This window comes from Cupressus sempervirens, chromosome 9 (genome assembly GCF_028749045.1).
Source record: "Cupressus sempervirens isolate cs-2001-9-10 chromosome 9, ASM2874904v1, whole genome shotgun sequence".
NCBI lineage: Eukaryota > Viridiplantae > Streptophyta > Pinopsida > Cupressales > Cupressaceae > Cupressus > Cupressus sempervirens.
This window is the reverse complement of record NC_143126.1, coordinates 514,638,536-514,663,938: the sequence shown is the minus strand read 5'-3', so window position 1 is coordinate 514,663,938 and position 25,403 is coordinate 514,638,536.

The following is a 25,403-nucleotide window of genomic DNA, read 5'->3' as shown; positions in this document are numbered from 1 at the left end:
ATATCCTCCTTTTTGTCACTTCATTCTTAATTCTTCTTGAAGATGCAAATTCTTAATTTTTTTTATTTCACCTATTTCTAAACTTCATCACTAAAACACCTAATTTTTATTTTTGAATGTTTTGGTGTTCAATAATGGAAAACATGTTTGTTTCACCTTAGACATGCATTTCCTACCATTCCATTAGGATTAAAAACGCAAAAAGTTTTCATATTTGACAAGAAAATGCAGATATTCAAAAATGTAATTTTGGAAAAGTTGTCAAAAATGTTGGCCTCCCAACGTTCATAACCATCAAAAATTGGTTTGAACCGATTGGATGAATGTATTTAAGACTCATTATGTCCATTTCATAACTGATCATCAAGTCGTTCCAATGTAATATCTAGTGTTGTATCATCACATTGCTTCGTGACATTTATTCTAGTCAATAATTTGATATACATTAGGCAATCAAGATTTCATATATTGACTACAAATGTTTTTATAGACAAAACAAGTGAAGATTGTCACAATCTATATATGAATACCAGTATGCTAGGATTTCTCATTTACACGGGAATGTAAATAGATTCCATGATTGGTAGGGTTTTATTCCAATAACATGCCTAAGTGTACTCCCATTTGCAAAATAAATGCAAATATACTTGCAATTTGTAATGTCACTTCTAAAAAAATACCTTTTGTTCCAACATCATAGCTTCTAATTTTTTTCATAATAAAATTTGATTAATTCTTCCCACCATTCTTGGCTATAGATGGTTCAATATAATTCATTAATTATAATTTTTTTTATTCTCTATCATACTATTATAAAATTCACACTCATTGAATGGTGGGCTCACCTTCTTTGCACAAATTGCACATTAGTCATTTACGTCTCAAGTTAGACTATTTCAACTATTTTAATTATGTAAGGAGGAAGATTCTAGACATAAAAACTTTGAATCAATTTTAGATCTTATTGAAAAAAATATCTAAAAAATTGTCACCTTCAACCATGAAAATACCGCAATCAGTTATCTAATATTCTATGATGAAGCGACTAAATAAAGAAGCCTCTCATAGAAGATAGTTGTGTATATGGTAACAGATTAAGGATTTTATATCATTCATAATATCTTCTTATTATTTAATATAGAAGGAGTACTAGTCGATTTCTTCAATTAGTAATAGAGGCCATAACTTCTTCCATGGAGGCTTTTATATTTCATAAGATTGTTTGACTATGTAATACAAGAGTACAAGTCTTCTTTTATATATATATATATATATATATATATATATATATATCTTCAATTAGGAATAGAAGCCATAACTTCTTTTAATAGAGGGTTCAAACCAATGTAATATCTAGAATTTTATCCTCACACTGCTTCATGATATTTATACTAGTCAATAATTTGATATATATAAGGCAATCATGATTTCATATATTGACTACAAATATTTTTACAGACAAAACAAGTGAAGACTTTCATAATCTATATATGAATGTCAGTATGCTAGGATTTTTAATTTACACATGAATGTAAACTGATTCCATGATTAGTAGGGTTTTATTCCAACAACATGCCTAAGTGTACTCCCATTTGCAAAAGAAATGCAAATATACTTGCAATTTGTAATGTCACTTCTAAAAAATATACCTTTTGTTCCAACATCACAACTTCTCATTTCCTTTATGTATAATATAGAGTGCAACCATAATTTAAAATTTTGTTTGCATACTTTATTACACTTTGTATTTAAGGAATTTTTATACCCTTTTCATATACCATTACATGTGAAGATTTGTGTAATTTAATGAGCAATCATAGCCAAAAATCCTAATTTCATTTTAAGTGCAACTACCTCTAAAATCTCCATACCTATCATAATCATTTTAAGATTTTTCACACCTATTACATGTTTTGTTACATATAGTCAAATGCACAATTGCATCCAGAAACCCCAACCATACCTAAGTTTACTTTGAAAATGCAAATACAAGTGCAATTGGGGATTTTTAACTTGATTGCAATTGAACTACACATGTAGTTACATATGCAATCTTAAGTATAGTTTAGTCCAAAAACCCTAATTTAATCTAAGACTTGTATTTTTAATGAAATAGGAACTTTTTGTTCCAGTTGCATAAACTTTTGCATGTTGAACTACACTTGCACCTTCAGTTGCAGAGCACTCTAAATCGCCAAATTGCAACCATGGCCCACAAACCTATATGGAGCAAATAGTTCTCGGAAGCCATGAAGCTTTGCGTATGGAATGTCAGACAAAAGGGCCTAGATTAAGCAATAATTAGATGCTTTTGAGTTGGACATTGTAATGTTACAAGAAACTAGATTGTCCTAGTCAATGTTTGAGTCCACATTATTTAAATGAAAAAAATGGCATTCATTTCAAACTAGTGCTGATGATGCATCGACAAGACTCACAGTTTTATGGAATCGAAGATTGATCAATATTCAACTACTTAAGTCTAAACCCAATTGGCAAGCTCTATTTGTCACCAGTTTTGACCTTCAATTTTTGTTAATAAATGTTAATGGGCCAACTGCTACTATGGAAAAAAAATGACAATTACACATTTGTCCCTTCTTTATTTTGTCTATAGACAATAGGGATGCTAGATACATCATCCCCACAGATGGACTGTGCAAGCAAGATAAATATGAACTAGTGACCTTTTAATTTGTGGCTCAAAAATTTATGTTAACCTACTTCTGTCAATATGTTTATTATTTAGGAGTTCTTGTGACCTAAAGAAGAAGCCTTGTTTAAGGTCTTATTTGAAAGAAAAGAGAAAGAAGGGAAGAAAGATTCTTTTATAATTCAAGATGTTTGATAATCTGTATGAGTTTATAGATGACTTATAGTAATATGGGACTTCCCTACATTTCTTGTGGGATTCACTTAATATGTACAAACAAGATATTCATAGCTTAAACATGCAATTTCTCCAAATAAATGTGAGTTGATGAATTGAGATATTTATTTTTAAAATGAAGAACTTTTTGGGTTGCTTCTCTGTGTATTTCCAACCAAATCATTAGTATATTGCATGCTAATTCATGCTAAATATATTTGTATTTTGTAGGTAGATTCAAACATCATATGCAGACTTGTTTCTCTTAGTGTATTAATTAGTCAATAGTTCTTTAACCTAAAGAAGAAACTTTTTGAGGTCTTTATTTGAAAAAAGAGAGGACAAAGAGAAGCAATTAAATATTTGAGGTCTTATTTAAAAGAAGAGACAAAAGGAAAGAAATATTATTTTATAGTTCATGGTAATTTATATATAGGTCTACAAATGCATTATAGTAAAATGTAACGACTATGTATTTCTAAGAAAGATTCTTTTATAGTTTATGATAATTTATATATAGGTCTACAAATGAGTTGTAGTAATTTAGAACTACTACATATTTCTTGTGGGAAGAATCCAACTATGCTACAAGCAAAACGTATGTATCTTGCCACCTATAAGATTTGAATTGGTAACTTTTTTCAAAAGAAGTAAGTTTTCTAAAACAATGTAAATTAATATTTGAAATATTTATTTTTATAATTAAAAAGTATTTTAGATTTGTGTCTTTATATATTTTCCAATTGAATCAATAGTACATTACATGTTGAGTAATGTTGAATATATTATTTGTGTTCTCTTGGCACATTTCAAAATTGTATGTAGAAAGAGTCACATTTATAATCAATTGTCACATTGAAATTATAGGAGACGATGGTACACTAAGATCAAATATAAATATAAGAGATGTAGCAATTTTTTTAATCTTGTAGTCAACTACTCAAGAAAAGGATCAAATATGAATATGACCTGTCATAATGTAGAGAGAGTATTATCTGGAAAAAAATATAATTACCCATTTTTTATTTCTGCTTTAAATGCATGAAATGTCACCAGAAATTTGTGTTTGTTGCATGACAAGAATTTTTTACTAAAATAGTTTGGTTTTTCTACAGTCAAGTCATATTCCTTGAGTTTACGTAAGTTAGTGTTTGTGTACAGTACATAAATAATTAACATCAAATAAATCATACCACCATGTCTAATGATTTTTTTCTTTATTCTTGCCCCAAGGGTTCTATTCCATCAAATTTTCTTAAGACTTGGTTTCTTTAGTAGTGTAGTACAAATTGCTTATGGTCAAAATAAAAGGTCAAAAATTGACATATCTTTACTTTTTCCAACATATCCACTTAAATGATACATGATTATGGGGTATTTCTACATCTTGATTCCATAAGATGTTCCTAATGTTGAATGCAAGGAAATTAGTCTCAATTCTTAAATTCTACAACACTAAACAATGTATCAAATCTAAAAATGCAAATATGAGTCCAATCGAAATGAAAAAAGATATTCAACTTGGAGAAAGACAAATTAAGAATAAAATATTGAGATCATTTTCAAGGCTTTAACTAAAGAGTTCCTACAATTAACCTAATGGTGAATGTAGTGCTCACTTAAGAAAACACTGCTAATCTTAGCAGTGAACAAGAGGTTGTTGTTTGCTAACTGGCATAACTTATGAGTAGATGACCACACTAATTGTGATACAAGAAGACTTAGGGCATACATTTTGGATATAGGATTACTTCTCAGCATCCTGTTCTTGTCCTTAATAGTTATATGGAACAATGAACACAAGAGTTCAACACATAGATCTACAGTCACCTTATAAAATAATCAGAGCGAGACTTTCATGGTATAGAAATAAAATATGCATACATTTACTACCTCCTACGACAAATAAAAAAATAAATAAGAAAATTTATTATGCTAATGCCTAATTAAAATTATAGAAATTTCCTTACGACTTAAGGATCGAATTCAAAGATTCTTGAGATTTAAATGATGTGTGAAGCTTGGAATTAATGCGATATAACCTTGATACTAAACTCAACCATGTTTGATAACCATAAAGTAGATAATAGACTCTCTAAAGTTTACTACTTGGAATGATACCCCAATTAAAATGAAAAAGACAATGACATGAACTTTTTCACCAATTCAATACCTTGATGCAAGAGCAACCACAAAGTATAACATATAAATATCTTAGCATGGGAAATCTTGCCATGGGACTTGCTACAAGTTTGACACCTAACACAAAGAGTGACTAAATACTCCAAAGATTAAAACTCGCTAGTATTAAACTTAGAAAAAGAGAAATAGCCTATTTCAAAATGAAGGAGTCCAATATAAACCTCATACTATTTTTGATACTTGCATAATAGAGATTGAGTATGGTAGAAAAAAAAAGCACCTTTCCTACTATCATTCTTTTATAATTATTTTAAACGAGATCTTAGTATGCGATTGGAGGCAATACTTGATCAAGAAATGAGATAATTGGTAGGATGTTGGGATTGGGAAAAAGTTATTATATAGTCTAGAAATAGATTTGGTATTTTCCTTTTAATTTCTCTAATGCTTGGTCTCACAGATTTTGGCTTATGTTCATGCCTAAGCATAGAAGCTTGTTTCTCCAAAACTTGATAGATGTTTTTGTATCATTTCATATGACTGTTATCTTTAATTAAAATTATGTCTAATTGCTATTCTTCTTTGAACCTCTGGTCAAATATACATTTCCATTAGAATAAGAAGATATCCTCATCCATTTTGATACACAACAACTCAAGAAAAATAGGAATAGGTGACAATAACCAAATGAAGTTGTCACATTTTCTACCATCTCTGTAACATCTTAGACATACATCGCTGAAGTAATCTAATGTAATGATATAAATATGGAGCAAAAGAACCATTACTTGCATCATTAAACACTCATCTTTTTCCTTAAATCTATTAAGTTGGTCAAATTACTAAGTAAAGGGTGAAAGGGCTAGTAGACTCTACTTTGCACTTTCTACAACTAAGGTTGAGCACCACAAGCTGCATTCTCTTGAGGAATATTCTTATTTTAGAAAAATTCCATAGATGCATATGATGTGCCTGATTAGAATAATGGTATCCTTTATCAGTTAACTCTCATAGTTTTAGGAAAATCTCCTGTAGCTTTATGTGGTTATCCTCTCTCTCTCTCTCTCTCTCTCTCTCTCTACATATATATATATATATATATATATATACATACGGTTTATGTTTTTTTTACCAGATATTTTTCAAGACATGTCTCAGTGGAACCCAATCCAATGGTCAACATTGGTGGTCTCAACAATATGGAAGTCCTCACAACAAATGATGGGAGGTTCAATGTGCCTTGCAATGCCAAATTTCTAAAGCTTTTAATTTGGGTTTAGCTATATCCCATTATCATAAAATTCATTACATTTTCTATTCTCGTTTGGTAATCAGGTTCAACTGGATGCTAGCAATAAGTTATGGTAGGGATAGTCTGATCTTCATATTCAAATGAGGATTTCAATAAGTATGGTAGTCTTGGTTTAATCTTTAGATGCAAGTCACTGTTTTGAAACACACATTTATTGATAACTTGTTACTCTTTGCATTGTTGGGCTAACATCGATGAAGTTCCAAGATTTGATTTCATCTCCTTAAATGTATATCATAATTTAGTAAGCACTACCTAGCTAGTTATAAAAGACCTAAGCATACAATAATTCTTCTAATGATTAAAAATTTAAAAAGAAGCAAATTTAGACAAAACATAAAATTCAAAGAAGCATACAATAATCTTGGGGAGAAAATGAGAAAGTTGAAAAATATTTTGGGAAAATGTAATCGACCTTGAAGCAACTTGCATGAGATAACCAAGTACATACAATTATCAAATAGAAAATCCAAACCACTAAAGAGGAACACAAATGGGGCCATAAATTATCTTGCATACACACTAACCTCGCTCCCACACTGTAGGCCACCACCAAACACACTCCGTCAAATAAAAAATGATGAACACATTTTTCTTTTTTTCTTTATTATGAACCTAATTCGGTCTAAATTTTGACCTAATTGGAAAACCCTAATTTGGTCAAAATTTTGACCAACTCAGGCATTAAAAAAAAAGTATTCAACAAGCCCATTTAGGGCTTGGTCAAAAATTGACCTATAATGTACTAGTGGGAGTAAGCAATCTAAATTATCCTTTCCATATCCTAATTTTTTCTTGCTCAACTGCATGAGCTTTATTTTTTAAAACCTTATATTCCCTATCCCTTGGCATAATCTTCTTAACAAAATCTTTAAGGGCTATAGACATACAAGTCTTCCCTAAATCTGGCATAGTCTATGCCAATGTTGTCTCTCTTATTTTGTTATTAGTGAAAAATGCCCATTTCCACTTAGCATCCACTCTTCTTACAATCCATCTAGAAATCTAGTTCTTAGTTCTAGAGGTGTGTGACTGAACCTGATCATCATGTCAATCATTCTACCTTCAAGCTTAACTTGATTATCATTACTAAAAGAATCATACCGTATGTCTTTGAATCCTAAAATACTTTACAATTCTATCAATTTTTCCCATACTTGATCCACATTCATTACAGGGAGTCTCTTCACTATTTGAAGTTTTCTAGTCTCATTAGACCCAGTCTTTTCATTGTCATCCTCCTCTTGTGCAACGATCAATTTTCTCCTCAAATTTTCTTGTTCTTCAACTAGTTTCCTCTTCTTTGATGGACTTCTTATTAATAGATCAATAGGGGGTGTGCTAACCTTTTTTAGGTGATGATCACCTTTCCCTTTGGCCTTTGAGGTGTCACCATTTCTTGCATGTCTTTCTTGAGGTTGACCTTTACCTTAGGTTCTATTAGAAAAACCTTTTTCTGTTTGGTGGCCCTTGGCTTAACAATAGTAAGCTCTTTTCCTTTGGTTTCCTTGACCTTTTTGGGTTGTCCAAACCCTTCTTGTTGTTCCTTGATACTAGCCTTGACAACTTTTCTCTTTCTTTGATTCCCTTCTTTAGGTGTGCTGGATTCAACAACCAGCTCAGTAATAATAGTCTCATATGTGCCAAATTGTTCAACACTCACATCTATATCTTCTACTAAGAGTGTAGTAACTACTATAGTTACCTCATCTACGTTTACTTCATAGGGCATTGACCTTAGCCATGCTACCTTCAATAATATTACCTGTACATACAAAAAATCTGTGTTCACAATTAAACATACATCATCATAGTATTAGTCCACAACTAATTTTGGAATTCTCATTCTATTTTTCATCTTAACTTTGAATTCTTCAAAGTAGTTATCCATTACTACTTCAAAATGTTCTCCTAATTTGATCTTTTCTTTTCTCACTACCTCTAGGTTCTCTATAAGTTGGTGAGGTTGCAGCTCAAAAAGATCATATGGATGATATTTCTTCCCAATTTTGTAGCCCAAATCCATTGCTACATAGGGTATAATGTTTAATCTGCTAGATTGATAGGAATTTTGTGCAATCACACAAACAAAAAATTCAATAAATGGGTCCTTAATTCTATCAATTGATATTCCACAACCATTCCACTTTGCCTTGGTCATATTTTTGATTTCATTCTTTGTTCCATTCGTTATGCTCTTTGGTTGATCCAATGTAGGGTACCTAGTTACCCTGTGAATGATTGCATTTTGGATTTTGATTGGGCCACCTTCTAACCATATTTTCGTATCATGAATGTGATTGAGCATAATCTTTATCCATTCAACTTCAAAAAACTTTTAAAAATCACAGGACATAGGTAAGCTTTTTCTTAGCAATGATCTTATATTCTTCCTTTAGGATTCCATCAATGTACACCTTGTCATAAGCTGCTCTGATCTCAAAAATCTCTAATTTCTCCAATCCTAGATTGATAACATGATCATATGTCTTGAACAATCAAGAATTTGGGTAGAATTGATGATAAAGATCTGATATCACCAACAATGTTTTCAACATTAACCAAATTTCTAAAGTTGGGTGGAGATATTGATCATTCCTAATGATTTGTGCACTACTAGCCTTCATCATTTCACTTCTAGATGCCATTTCAAACTAGGTTTAAAAAAATAAAAAAATCACAAATATCTTCATTGAATATTTGACTTGACACTGAGAGTGGTACTTAAGTTGCTTCACAAATCTATTGATTATCTATTGAGATTCTTTTCTTTGGTTGCTAAAATCACTTCGATCACCTTAAAATCTTCTTGTAATCTCTTTGATCACTTGGTGAGTGAAAATGAATGTTTAAATTCAATAGATACCTTAAATATTTCATTTTATGTCTGTAATTGATTTCTTTGTACTTAGTTGGTACATGATAGCTAACTTGATCTCTATTTCAACTCAGTCAAGGTTACTCACTTGGTCATAACCAATTTATTCAACCAATATGTTATCTTCCTTGATCACTTAGTCTATACTATAAATCTCGATCAATATAGATTGTACCACTAGTGCTCAATACTTCATGATTTTCTATTTCTAATAGTTCTTAATGCATCTTTCTTTATGCAGATATGAACTTTCATCACCTTTTATGCTAGGAACTGATGTAAAATATAACATTGAGTATACAGTTCCTTCATACCATCCTTTTAAAGTGAGATGTGGTCTGATCACTTGATCCATCAGATTAGATGACCATAGTTTCATCCTCTCTACTTCTTCCAACTCTTACTGTCTCTATCCATATTTTATTTCCTTAAGGTTTGTCATTTCCATTACTTGGTGCTAGTGTCGATATTCTAGTTTTACAATTTTTACTGATGTGTCCAACTTTGAGACAACTAAAACTTATTATCTCTCCTTTTAACCATTTCTTCTAATTTCCTTTGAAATTTGTTTTGATGGATTTATCTGGAATGTGTCCATATTCTCTACAATAGTGACAACTATATCATGTATTGTAATTCCAATTGTAGAAATTTCCTTTCCTTATTATATGAGTTTGTTTTTCAGGTAACCAATTTGACTTTTTCTTAAGTCTATGCTTATGAGCCCTATGCCCATAATTTTGAAAATTGTAGCAATGACCTTATAATTTAGATACATTTATGGTTGAATCATTGTTCTTTGATTTGCATTCATGTGCTTGATGTCCTGCTTTCTTGTAATTAAAACAACTACCACTTGGTTTAGGTTTAGGAATTTTCTTATCATTTTTTCTTCTACAAATATTAGTTGTGTGTCCAATTTTCCCATAGTGAAATATGTAAGTTTACCTTTTGACTTTGCATTCCTTTTTTCTCCACTTTTGAATGATTCCCCATCTTTAGTAGATGAAGTTTGCTTGTTGTATCCAAGTCCAGAGGTGTCTTTTGTTCTAGGTGACTTCATCATGTCTTCAAAGTGATTGATTACTTCATTTGGTTTGTTCAATCTCTCCATGAATTCCTTTTCATGCTTTAACTCACTTTTCAATTGCTCATTCTACAGCCTTATATTTTTGATCTCCAAATCTTTTCTATTTTCTTTTTGATTTGCAATTACTAATTGATTTATCATATCAAGCTGATAATTTGTAAGCTTTTGTACTTCAAATGATCTTTCTTCAAGTCTACTAGCCATCTACCTTTTGTCTTCTTCATCCATGAGCTTGTGTTCCATTTCTTTCTTCTTCTTTTTGATTGCTCCACAAAGTGTAACTAATTGAATTTCTTGTTTTGTCTTGATATCTTTTACTTCTTTTACTAGGGCACTATTCTTCTCTAGAAATTCTGTCATTGCTTCATCATTGTTGCTAGTCTTTCCACTACCCAACAATCCTTGTGTATCAACTTCTTTTTATTGAGCTAAATATCTATCTATTTTCTTCTTTTTAGGATTTCCTTAACTCCTCTTTTGCTACTTCTAATTGTTGCAAAATGATATAGATTTCAATAATCTAATTCTCAATGATCTTTCCCATCTTGTACACTTGCATCTCCATGATCTTATCCTCTCAATATGTTAGGTTTTTTGAAAAGAGAACTGAGCTCTAATACCAATTTTTGGAATGAGTAAATGAGAAACAAGATATTAAGAGGGGGGTGGGGTGGTTGTGGGTCAGGATCTTAAACTTTTGAGTTCAAAACCAATTTCATAAATTCATACCTAATTCATATAATAGATCTATCATTAAACTAAAATGCTGAAACATAAATGAAATACATCACATCCATAAAGAGTTCAACACATAACACAATGTTTTGGTTACCAAGGTAAAATTGGGGTGGGGATGAAACCACAAATTTTTACTATTGCAAAAATAAATTTAACCTATTAGGGTTACAATGTTTGATCATAAGATATGATCTACCTTGTGAGGGGTGTGCCCTATTAAAGAATTAAGAGACTATTAGGTCTCATCTTGTTAAAATATTTTACACTCACAGTAAAGTAATGACTCTTTTAGGAGGTTTACATAGGTATGTTAGGACCACTCTCTTGAGAGAGTTACCTTATCTCAATTGACAATATCTGGTTTTGTACTTGACCCTTGATTTTCTCTACAAGATGATTTTGGGTCTCATCTTTGTAATACCTCTGATATGATCTCCTAATCTATTAACTCTGTTTAGTCCTTCACTGCTTTGATTTCTCTCGGCTAGATCTATCTTTGAGATTTGTCTTTTCTCTCCTTCACATGCACATACACTCTTATGCATTTCAACTCTACAACACCACTAATTCTAGGGTTAGAGTCCTCCTTAAATAGATGTTCTATGAAGGTTCTAGATCTTGATTGATGACTTACACTTCATCATCTTTTGCCATTTTTATCACATTTTCTAATTTTTTGAATTGCACAACTTGGGATCATCATCTCATGAAATAATGCATGATCAACTCCTTATATGGCTCTAAAAATATTTAGAAAATTCAACCAAAATGGTTTATATGTGAGTTTATGCAATTACAAACTTACATATCAAAACTAAACTACTTGACGCTTGAATAATCTAACTCTTGGTCATGTATAAACCTTCCTGTTACTACTCAGCTTCTATAATCTTGTTTTCTAGACACTTGATAACTTGTCAATATGCTCAGTCTCAACTATATTTCTTGGCTTGTACATCTACCCAGTCACTACTGAATTCTCGACAATCACTATCCTGTTCGATATAAGTGTTGTATGCTTGACCTTTACTAGATAACTTGGTCACAATGATGACCTTGTAATATTTCCTAGTAAATGACTAAGTGTTTGAACACTAATAGACAACATAGGCTTAGAGATCATTTTTTTAACCCTTATCTAGGTTGGCTCCTAACATAGTGTGTTCCAGAAGAGTACAAATATTTGCTTGCACCATTCTCACACCATGGTTTTCACCCTAATTGGTTTTCCATGAGACATATCTTGTGTTATTATTATGTGGATGTTTATGTGATGAATGATTGTTTTATGTTTACTTTACCAATAATGTTGTACTATGTTAAAGAAGATTTAAAGGTTAAATCTATTTTGTAAAGTTTACTGGGCATTTGAGATTCAGTAAATTTGGTTATGTTGGTGATTAATGATTCATCCCCTATCATTAATCATTTCTATACTTACAACTTTACCAAACATATTAACCTTTAAATTTTCTTTAACCTATTATAACATTGTTAGTAGAGTAATCATCAAACCAACATGGAAGAAATGAAAAAAATTCACACAAGTATAACATCAAATATACCTTTTAGAAACCAGATTAGGGAGAAAACCATGGTGTGATAAAGGTTTCCATAAATATTTTTACTCTTCTAGAATACACTCTATTAGGAGCCTTCCTAGTTACAGGTTATAAAAGTACTATTAAATGCTACCTAGTTCAGGGATTTCCCTAGAGACCTCTTAGAGTATTATACTTTATTAGTAGTAACTTTGTTAGAGGATTTTAAACACTCTTTTGAGAATGTCATTTGGTTAGAGGATTACAAAAGACTTGTTAGGGCCACTCGATTAAGGAATTTATCTATTACAATGGTTAGAGAACAACGTATAAGAAATTATTTGTAGTTCACATATTCCTACTTAATTATATCCATTAAAGTTTCTCAAAATATTAACACACCATACTTGATCCTTTTTTATGATCTTACTCAATTTTATGCCTTCCTCTATGATCACACCTTTTTCCAACCTTCATTTCTTCACAAAAATACTTAGCCACAATGTCATGATACCAAAAATATTTTCTATCTCCTCCATAAGTAAAAATTCTTTGGTCACAAACCCAAAACCTAAATCTAATACTCTAGATTAATCATAACAATTCATGATCATGCCATCCTTCTATTTTATCTTTCCATAAGAAATTTTCACCTTGTAGAAACTTCTTCATGAATCTATCTTCAAAAATATTACCTCAATCTTTTGTCATCACCTATTTCCTTAAATTATGCCTTATCCTTTGAGTTGTCCAATAGAATTCACATATTTGAATAATAATATGATCTTTAGAACCACACCTAAAATCTTCATCATTTGTTCTTTATTCACTAATAAAACTTTTACCATTCACCTATTTATATATCCTTTCCTTATTTTGATAAGATCGGTTATCCTTTGTACCAATATGTCCAGTCTTCCTATTCACTTTCTTGTTTAGCAATATGATCACATTTTACCAATACGATTTTTCCTTTACCTATTCATCTATTCACTTTCCCTATTAAACCTTTCTTATCTGCATCACTTCCAACCAATCAAATCATGTTTACCCATACTCATTATAGGGTGTTTTCTTAACCATGTATTGTTAACATATTCATGAATCATATTCAATAATCAAATCAGATAATTTGTTTGCATATATTGATAAACAATGAAATCATTCAACTATCCATCATTTCCTCTCATAATTGTTACTCATTTTGATTCCTATCTTCATAACATACTCAAACCTACACATAAACATGTTCTATCATAGATTTAGTATCTACACTCATCACTTAGAATCTTTGTAAGATAGAAACACTTGAATTATTCTATAACCCACTATTCCTTCTCACAAATCTATGGTAACAAGTTAAAAAAATAGGGAAAAAACACATGGAGAGAGGGAGAGGGAGAGGTCGGGGGAGCGGTTGGGAAGCATCTATTCAAAATTCAAACCTGGTTTCAGGCGGGAATCCTCAGGGAGGAGGATCTAAGGAAGCAAAAAATGGGGATGGGGACCCACATGCTGATGGTGAAGTCTAGATCAAGCCAAAAATGCAACCCCATGTGGTCAGGCTAGGGAATCTTCCAGCGAAATGGGCCTAACTCTTTGGTGTCAAACCATTTGGTAAGTCATCTTTCCCTCCAGTTAAGATTGCTTCAAGCGTGGAAAAGGGATCGTGCACTATTGCTATTCCAGATGAATTAGTTGATCATAGCATAGCTTCGATGGCTTCCACGCTGGTTGGAAAGTTTATCGGTCAGAGACCAAACATTGATGTGGTGTGTTCCTTCACCTTGAAGAAATGGTATCTTAAAGGTTAGGTCAATGTTACTGCGATGGCTAAGGGGTTTCTCTCTTTTGACTTTACCTGTAACGAGGACATGGCCAATAGTCTATGTGAAGGGCCTTGGAGTATAGGACAGGCAACTCTGGTGTTGCAGAAGTGGTCTTCTAAACTAGACCTAAATGAATCCTTTTTTTAGCAAGCTCCAGTATGGGTTAGACTCCCTAAGTTGCCCTTGGATTTCTTGAACGAGGATGTTTTTGTGGGTGTGGCCAATTCCTTTGGAGAATTATTATCTATTGATCCTATTACTGCATCTAAAAGTAGACTTACCTATGCGAGGATATGTATAAGAGTAAGGGAGGGGGATGATATGCAAGAAGTGGTGTGCTTTGAGTCTAAGCTTGGCACTCACATTCAGTAGTTGGACTATGAGAGTGTACCTTTTGGTTGCTTTCATTGTTTTAAGACTGGACATAAGGCTTTTCAATGACCGAAAGTGAAGATGGACAAGAAGAAGAAGCCTCTCCCTTCTCTCAATAGGGACATGAAAATTTGGAAGAGCAAGACTACTAGCATAGGCTACAAGGCTGACCCTTTTATGGATGGTCAGAAGGCTGGAGAAGTAAAGAAGGACGTTACTCACATGCCAGCACCTTCTATTGCAATAGCTTAGACCAAAGATACGAAGGATTGTCCCCATTCTGAAGAGCTTGCCCATAAATCTTCAAATGTCAAAGTATCTGCAGATCTGAAGGAAAAGACAGAGGCAAAAGCCCTAGAGGGAAACCAAGTTGTCTTTCATGAGTCAGAAGACTCTCAGATTGTGGAAGGGGTAGCAGATTTGCAATAGGTAAAACCTATGGTTAAAGATTACAAGGGAACTGCCCAACAGATTATGAAGGAAGCAGATTTGGAAGGAGTCCCTGAGTTGGAAAGGAGAAGTATTTTGGTTGCCAAAGATGAAGAAAAGGATAGAGTCAATAAGGATATAATTATCTATCAAGGCCTAGAGGATAATTTTGTTTCCTCTAGAGCAAGAGCAGAAAGCCTTGTGGAGAATGAGAAAGAAGTTTTGGTGAGGGTGCTTGATGATAGGGAGGATCCTCCTAGAACTCCAAAGATAGATCAAATTGTATCTAGGTCTTTGGAAACTATCTTGGAAAGAGAAGCTTTTCTTTCCCCTAAGCCTAGGAAGAAAAATCTTAGAGAACCCTCTTTGGCCTCTTCGGTGGAGATAAGAAGTAGTTGGAAACCGAATGTGGGAACAGAGGCTAAAAAAGGTAGAAGATTAGAGAAGCATTCTAGAGAGGAGGAGACCAGAAGATGCATGGCGAGTAGGCGCTCGAGAACTATTCGGGAGCATTTCAAGATTGGAAAATGAAGATCATATCATGGAATATAAGGGGCTTAAATGGAGCCCACAAACAAGAAATTATTAGGAATTTGATCAGAGATCAAAGACCTGATATCTTGATGATCCAAGAAACTAAGATGAAAAGTGAATCTCTAACGAAAATTAAGTTTAGTAGCATGATGAGTGGGGAGGCTTTGGATGCAGAGGGTGCCTCTAGTGGCTTGCTGACCCTATTTAATACCAAGCATTTTAGAGTTGAAGCAGTGTTTAATGAGGGTAATATTCTTCACTGTCATGTTCATCATATTCAATCCAATGAAAATTAGAAAGAAAGAATCACTGGACTAAAGTAGGTAACCTAATACATAGTAGTAATCTAAAGAAAGGAATCATTATGGGAGATTTCAACACTCCTCTTGTGGATGGGGATAAGATGGGTGGTTTGATCCTAGACTGGGAAAGTAAACAAGACCTCTCTAACTTCATCAATGGTTCAACTTTTATGGACCTGGATCTTATGGGAGGTGCCTTTACTTGGTCTAACAAATTCTTGGGGAAGGATTGCATCTAGGTTAGATTGGATAGAGCTCTAATCTCCCCTAATTGGCTAAATTCTTTCTCTTGTAGGTTAGCTCTTCTACCTAGAGTGGGTTATGATCATTCTCCTATATCCCTCTCAGTTGCTCCTATAGAGCCTAGAAGGAACCCCCCCTTTAGATTTGAAAAAATGTGGACCTCTCATACTGATCTTTTGAAAAAAGTCAAATTTTGGTGGAGTTTAGATGTGGAAGGCACTGCTATGTTTAGATTTGCCAGGAAACTGAGCAATGTTAAGAGAATGGTTAAGGTCTAGAATAAGACTGATTTTGGCCATATCTTCCATGAGAAAGATGTATTGTCTAACAAAATGATTTCTGTTCAAGCCTCTATTCAATAGGATAGGTATGATGAGCTTAGTAAGGAGGCTAAGTTGTCTATTCTTACAGACCTACATAACATCATCAACAAAGAGGAGAAGTTCTGGAGGCAAAGATCTAGGGTTAACTGGCTCAAAGATGGTGATCAAAATTCAAAGTTCTTTTATCTAACCACCCTCAAGAATAGAGCTAATAATAGAATTGATGGTATTATGAAAGGGCAGGATTTGATGACTAAGGAAAAGGAAATATCAGCTAAAGCTGTCTCCTTCTTCTCGTCTCTCTTATCTTGGGATCCTCTTCTATCTAAGGTGGACTAGGAAGACTTGGTTGTTTCTATTCCTTAGATTATCCAACCTCATCATAAATTAATGCTTCATGCCATTCTTTCTGCTGTTGAAGTTCGTGAAGCTCTCTTTTCCTTGCTTGCAGATAAATCTCTTGGCCTTGATGGGTCCCCTACCTTCTTTTTTCAGATTTATTGGAAGGTGGTGATGGAAGATGTGGTGAAGGCTCCTCCCTTTGATCATTTCGTAGCAATAAACAAGTTTTGTCCCGGGCAGATATATTTTGGACTCAGTCATGATTGTGCATGAAGTGATCCACTCTTTGGAAGCTGGCAAATGAGAAGGGATGCTACTTAAACTGGACCTTTCTAAAGCCTATGATTGAGTTGACTAGACTTTTCTCGATATGGTGCTCAAGGCTTTTGGTTTTGATGTCAAAGTTTGTAAATTGATTTCTCAGCTTGTCACTACTTCCTCTCTTGCTGTGTTGGTTAATGGAGCCCCTTTAGATTTTTTCAAATGCTCAAGAGGGCTATGACAAGGGGATCCTCTCTTACCTATTCTCTTCATTATCTTGGCTGAATGTATGGGAAGGCTTATTGAGAGAAAAAAGAAAGAAGGCAGAATCGAAGGGTTAAAACCTTCCTCCAAAAGTGATCATTTCTCGCATCAACACTTCGTTGATGATACTATCATGGGGGGGAGGCTTCTATACAGGAGGCAAAAGCCATTAAGGATGTCCTAGATATCTACTCTAGAGGGTTGGGCCAACTAATTCATTGGGATAAGAGCTCCTTATATTTTATTAACCCTCAAGAGGATAGATAGAGGAAAATCTCTAGGATTCTGGATTTTAATGTGGTAAATTTTCCCTCTACCTACCTTGAGCTTCCTTTGGGTCTGACTCCTCCTAACTCCTTCTAGAATGACATTATGGACAGGTTCAATAAAAAGCTTGTAGGCTAGAAAGGAGCTATCCTCAGTCAAGTTGGCAAATGTAAGTTGGTTAAATCCACCCTTTAGAATTTGCCAATGTACGCCTTAAGCCACTTTGTGATCCCAGTTAAATTTGCAGAGAGGATGGAGAAAATTCTAAGGGATGTCTTATGGTCAGGTGTTGAAGGGAAAAAAAGATACCCACTAGTTGCTTGGGAAAAAGTCTATCTACCTAAGAATTATGGAGGTCCTGGCACAAGGAAGCTTTCTCACCTTAATAAGGCTCTTTTGGCAAAGCAATTATGGTGTATCTTCAATAGTATTGGGGAATGGAGAGACACATTGGTCAAAAAGTACATTAAGAGGCCTTCTATCCAGTTCACCCTCTTTAGTGAGGACATTCCTAAAGGTTCTGCTATCTTGAATGGTTTACTTGAAGCTAGGGACTTGGCAAAGGCCAAAGTTTCTTGGAAATTGGGAAATGGGGAGGATATCTAGTTCTAGTCTGATAATTGGCTTATTCAAGGCCCCCTAATGAAAAATTCAGTCTATGATGTTTGGGCGAATCATTGTATTCAACTTTTTGGGTTGAAAGTCTATAATTATAGGAACGACCAGGGTTGGATAGATCTATGTATAATCTCTGAAGATCTAAGTCCAATCATGTTAATGTTAAATTCAATGGTTCTCAGCAACGAGAGGGATGAAATGATCTAGGGGGACAACTCCAGTGGTAATTACTCAGTTGCTTTTGGGTATATGGCTCTTTGGAGCTCAAAAGAGAGACCTCCTTGGTCGAAAGCTTGGATCCTAGGCCTCACTCCAAAAATCAATATATTTTATTGGCTGGCCTTATAGAACAAAATTCTCACTCAAGACAACCTTTTAAAAAGAGGTTAGATTCTACCAAGTAGATGTAGTTTATGTAAGAACCAGCTGGAAATTGGAAATCACTTGTTCATTCACTATACCTTCTCTAGGGAGGTCTGGGACTTCCTGACCCATGATTTAGGGATTAGCTGGTGCATGCTAGATAATCTCCTAGATTATTTTTGCCAATGGAAATCCTTGTTCTTTTCCCCTATTTTGTAAGATTTAGGTACCTAGATCTTACCCCACTTCTGTTGGAGCATATGGAAGGAGAGAAACAATAGAATCTTTAGAGACAGAGAGGAACCTACCATTGTTTTGGGGAAAAAGATTAACAAAAATATAAAGAAAAACTACCTAGTAAGGAAGGGGGGAGATATCAAAATGGGTAGTAGGAAAATGGAGAAGGAAAATCAAAGATTGTTAAAAAGACAGGAAGCCAAGTGGCTTTTCCCCCTAGAAGGATGGCATAAAGCCAATTTTGACGAGGCCTCGAAGGGAAATCCTGGCTCCTTGGGTTGTGGAGGCATTATTAGGAATGAATTTGGGGACGGAGTTGTGGCCTTCTCTCTCCTACTGAGATTCCAAACTAATCACTTTGCGGATGACCTGTCATGTGGTGAAACAAGCTTTTGAAGTTGGAGTTACTAATTTATGGGTTGAAGGGGACTCGAATAATATTATCAAAAGTTTAAATGGAAAATCTCATTATTCATGGTTGATTGCAAATCTTATTAATGAGACACGTGAGACTCTTGCTAAATTTGAAAGAGTCCATGCCACTCACATTTTTCGAGAAGCAAACTCGGTGGCTGATTGGTTCACAAATAATAGTGTCCAATCCGACCAAAAAATGACCTAGCAATCGAGAAAGAGTTTTTCAGTGAATGTTAAGAGTCTGATCGAGTTGGATAAGATCTAAGGGAGTACAGAGGAGATCAATCTGCTATTATGAATAGGAAAGGCTTATGGGGAAAGGGTACAACTCTTAAAGGCTACATTGGTAAATGCAAGAAGTGGGAATTATTACATTTTATTCAGCACGCTTCATGGGTCTTTTGTTGCATTCGTAATCTGAGAAAAGACAAGGATTATTTCTTCAGCCACCCTCAAAAACATGGAGAACCCTATCAGGTGGTGAGGTTTCAGTGAGCTGTGCTTATGAGAATTGTGGGAGAGCAAAGTATCGAAATGGTGGGAGAAAGGTGCATAAAAGAACTGGTGGGAAAAATGGAAAAATGGAGAAGCAGGGAGAAAGTATGGGAGAAGTTGGTTCAGGGCAGGATTTCAAGGTATATCACAAAGCTGCATGGCTATGACCAAAATGTGATTGACAACATGGTCAATTCGTGGAAGGATGGTAGAGTCAAGGTGAATGAGATAGCTTTGCTGATAATGAAGGAGATCTCAGTTGTGACTAAGATTCCAATGGTGGGCTTTAAGTTCTTTAGGGACAAAAAGCTTTTGGCCAGTGTAGTGAAGGACTTTGCCGACAACTCTAAGGAGCTGAATGCCCTGAAAAAAAGTGATACATTTTATAATTCGAAGTCTATAATGAAGATTTGGAGGTATGTTCTCTGTGTTGTCATTAAGTACATTACTCTTGACCCTAGGTTTGATCATGTTTGCACCCACCATTTTATTCTTCTGAATCATTTTCATCATGATAGCAAAGTTTCTTTCCCTTTCTATTTGTTGAATTCTATGAGCAAGGCGGTGTCAAGTTTCAAAAAGAAACCCTCTGCTAACCCTGCTCTGCATGAGGGGCTGTTAATACTCATCTATGAGCACTTCAAGGCTTAGACAATTAGTAACATCCCATTGCAGGTTGGGAATGAGGAAATTGAAAGCTCTAGCTATTCCTCTAACTTGAAAGATATATAGAGCATTAGTTCTAAGGAAGGAGGGCTTACCTTCACGGGTAAAAAAGCTTCGCCAAATGTTAATAAGTCTCCCTCCCCCATCATCCCTAGAAGAATTAGCCCTAGAGATCATGGTTAGAAGAAGACTAAGAAGGAGGAACATGACACCTGTGATGAAGAGGAGGTGATGGAGTCTGAAGATGAGGAAAAGGAAAGGCAGGAGGAAAAAAAGGATTCCTAGGGTGGGAAGAAATGCAAGAGGGTGGGCATGGAGGATGAGAGATTGTAGCAGGACCTGGACTCTTCCTTGATCACTCTCTCCCCTGTCCATCCCCAAGCCCATTCGGAGGAGCAGACTTAGGATAGTTTTGGAGCTGAGTGTGGGGAGGTGCTGGCCAAAGATAGGAGGAAAGCATGGAGAAATTTTTAGGGGAGTGATGAACCCCCAGATCCTGGTGGAAAATTAGGAGGAACCGTGTCTTGAAGAGCTCATTAATCCTATGATTGTGTTTATCTCTGATAATGCCAGGGAATCTGGGATGGACCTCTTGAACAATGCCCGCAACAACATGATTGATAATTTCAAGTCAATCAAGTGGCTTTTTCACGAGCTAGAGGAGGTTAAGGAGAAGGTGGTTCAAATGGAAGGATCTAAGAATCTTATGGGCCTGGAGGAAGGGACAAATTATGATGATAGGCATAGCCTGGTGAAAAGGAGGATCCATAATCTGGAAAATTATAATCACAATCTGTCAAGCCAGATGATCTCACTACTCAATTCGATCAATAACAACATTTTATCTTTAACTTATTGGCTTAAAGATAGAGGCATGCAACAGGATGTGGAAGGAAAAGACAGGGGTAAAGCCAGATCTGATGAAGATAATACCATTGGTATCACCTTTTCTACTCTAGACCAAGAAGATCACAAGACTCATCAGTAGGAGGCCAAGGAGAACAAGATGGCACAGGAGGCAGCCCAGGTCATGCAGGAGCTAGAAAGAAAAATTGAGGAGTAGTTCCTATTTTTTTCCTTTTTGTCTGGCTTTTCATTCTAGCTTTTGACTGTTTTGTTTTGTATTTTTGGTTTGGCCTTTGATTATATGGCTGGGCCTTGTGCTATTTCACCCTTTAGACTTGTTTCTTTTATGGCTGGGCTTCTAACTCTTATTTTCAACCTGATTTGTATTAACTTTCGGGTTTCAGGATCCCTGTAAAACATGTTTATCTAATAAAAAAATGTCAAACAGTTTGATATCAATGACAACAATATAAATGATTATCATTTATCAAATCATGTTCTAATATGTATTGTATCATCATCATCATCTTACCTTCTCAATAAACATCATTAATCAATTAACTAAATCATTTATGCCAATAATATTCCCCTTTGGCATTGATTGTTAGAATGCTTTAGAATAATTGAGATGAGGGTCAAGGGTGGGGGGGGGGGGGGGGGGGGGAGGGGTGAATTAGTTATCCTCAGGTCTAGATGTACAAGTTAAAATTTTCAACTCATCAAACAACTTAGATCTAATCTCTAATTAGCTTTGCCTCTATAACAACTTATGAGTAACATAAACTTGTAGTACACTATCCCAATAATAACAAACTTTCATAATGTAAAACATTAATAGTAAAATATCTCAAATAAAATCCACACAAGTAAGACACCAAGATTTAATGTGTAAGCCCAATTTGGGAAAAACCACTAGCAACATGTCACAAATTTTCACTTTTTTGAAGTGAGCTTGGTTAGGATCCAACCCTGTTAAAGGTTACAATACACATTGTTAGGTGTGGCTCTATTGATAGATTTAATCACCTTGTTAGGAGTGGCCTTGTAGAGGACTTAAGAACATTCCATTAGAATGTCACCTTGATTAAAGGATTTCAACTGATACAATGGTTAGAAAGTAATAATAGGTTGATTTGAATAAATGCAACTCACTTTGCACATATAGATCAAAATTTGGTTCAATAGCTAGATTCATTGATTGGCCTACATTATCACCCCCATCACTAATTTTCTTGGAAACCATTCAAGCAATCACTCTTCACCTCAACACTTCACCCTTCATCCTTCTGCTCAAGTTTTCCAATCAAAAAAATCAACAATTGCTCCAACGTTATAAGGTTAGCCCTTATGACTCTTTAAACAGGTAGCTTGATCTTTTGCTTCTTAAACACCTCTGTTGATCTTAGGTTTAGGTTAGATTCATACAAACCTTCCATCTTTTTGTTAGAGTAAAGTGTTAATTTAATTTGTTAAATTACCTTTACTCCCTTCTTAAGATTTCACTTTATGCACTTTTCATTTCTATTTAATAATTAATTAGTATTTGTTAAATGTCATTTATCTCTTAGGGTTTACCTTTTAGGTTTTCGATATCCTTCTATAAGGATTGATCTTTTGTAATTATCTCTCATTCTTTCAATTTGATAATATAACCTGCATATTCTCAAAGAAAAACCCTTGCCTCTTCTTTTGTTTTTCTTCTCTATGACAGGTTCTTGCATTCAGGTATTCTTTGGGCTTTTTGGATTTGTATTGCTCAAATCCTTCATGGTAGTAGAGTTAGATCTAATGTAGCTTGTTCAGTATTTGGAGAAAAAGAAGAATGAGGGTTTGATAGAATAGATTTGGCATTTTTTGTGAAAATAGGAAGTCTCCTACTTTTGGAGAACTTTGAGGCCAAATAGACCTCATAGTTGCTTTCAAAAGGTGTCAAACCCACATTTTCATATTAAATTTGTCAATTTTGGACAATGTTGACTTGGAAGGTGATTATTTTTGCATAGCAGGGCCGTATGGTCTCTATACACACTCCAAGGAAGAAAAAATCTAAAAAATACAAAAAATTCACAAAAATGTGATTTTTATGTATTTGGTTAAGAAAAAACACTGCTGCAGTTTTGGAACCACTCACAGTTTGCTATTAACTACATGCGATCACAATGAAACTGCCAATAATCTTCACTGCCCAACCACCACTGCTCCTCCCTTCAACCACTCTTACTCCGCTAAGGTGCCACCTACAACCCACCATCGTTGGCTACACCACCCTGCCTCCACTCATCTTGCACTTAGCTAGAACTCCACTCGGGAGCCACTGCCACTAGGCAACATCGCCCAAGCTCCACTCAAAGTTTTTTTCAAGCCTTATGGAGGCCCTGATGGTCTTTTTTCTCTAACTTGAGCATATGAGGATATTTTTTCAATTCTAAAGAAGCATTAGAAAGATGATTTAGATATGGAGAAAATGACATAGGTATTTTTTGGATTTTTTCCCATTTTGGTATGTTATTTTTTCTTGAAGTCTGATGATGTCTTCAATCTTCTAAGGGGCATAACTTTATTGTTATAGCTTCATTTTTAGATCCAAAAAAAGTGCTAGAAATATCTTCTCAAGAATTTTTCATATTCTCTATCATTTTAGTAGTATTTTATACCAAGTATTTGTGATACACAACTGAAGTCTATTTGTTCTATTTTTGTATACACATTCCTTCTACAAGCAAGGGTTTGGTCGTTTTCATTGTGGAGGGTGTTTTTTATTTTAATTTTCTATTATAATATCAAGATATCATAAAACTTCAAAACCCCTTCTTAAAACAATGGCTAAGGTCTCTTCTTGTCTAGTATTTTTAAACCCACACAACTATCACACATGAAAATCTCATATGCAATGACTTCTACATTTAAAGGGTTTGTGGTATTGTTTAGATATAGTGCAGCTATTATTTTAGAGTCCATATTAGAATTTACAACATATGAATAAGATGGATGAAGCCATGGGTCTAATTTCTTTGAGTATTTTAGATAGCCTATAGTTTCATCTTGATGAGCATTCCACTCCTCAATAAATGTGGGACAAATTCACTAACTTATTTGACACCATCAACAAGTTCAAAGCACTTCAGATTGAGGCATAACTTACTTCTCTTGTACTTTATGCTTTCCTATCTATTGAGGACTTTCTTATGAGGTTCAAACAAAAGATAACTTTGTTACAAGGATGTGGGAAAGAGAAGATAGATAAGGAGTGGATCTATCTGATTCTATCAAAGCTTTGAGGAGACTTTCAGATTTTCTCTTCTACTTTCCATTCCACTATGGATCCCTTGGGTCCTAGATTTATCATGCCCACTTTTGAGGTCTTTTTTGATCGATTGAATATAGAGTAGTCCAAGCTTACATAATTGGATACTATCACCAGTTCAAAGACACATACATTGGTTGCTCAGGCATCTACAAGGAATCTAAAGCAGAAATTGAAACCCAAGAAAGATTCAATAGGAATTGAAGAGTTCCTCCAAGACTACACCTAAATTAGATGCTTAGAAACCCTCTTTGAAGGGTAAATCTTCTAATTCTGGTGAGTCTTCCTTCAAGACTAAGAAATACATAGGTGATCCTTGCAATTTTTGTGGCAAGGAAGGACATCTAGTTTCCAAGTGTTAGAAACATCTTGAGGCTTTAGAGGAGGCCATGCAAGAACACAATATTGCTTCTCAAAAGCCATCACCTCCTCCATCAGAGAAAGGACATGCTCTTTCTACATGAGCATTGTCATCTACATCTACTTGGATTCTTGATTCAGATGCTTCACAACATATGACACAGCCACTTGATTTGGTTACCTCAATTTCTCAGAGTGTTACTACACAAATTACAGTTGGTGATTGTAAACATGTTTTAGTCACATGTTCAGGAACTATCTCTTTAGAGGCTGGTTCACTATTAGATTTTCTCTTGGTTCTGACCATTTATACAAACCTCCTATCTATCTTTTAGATTTTTCATTCTGGCTCTGGTAAGAT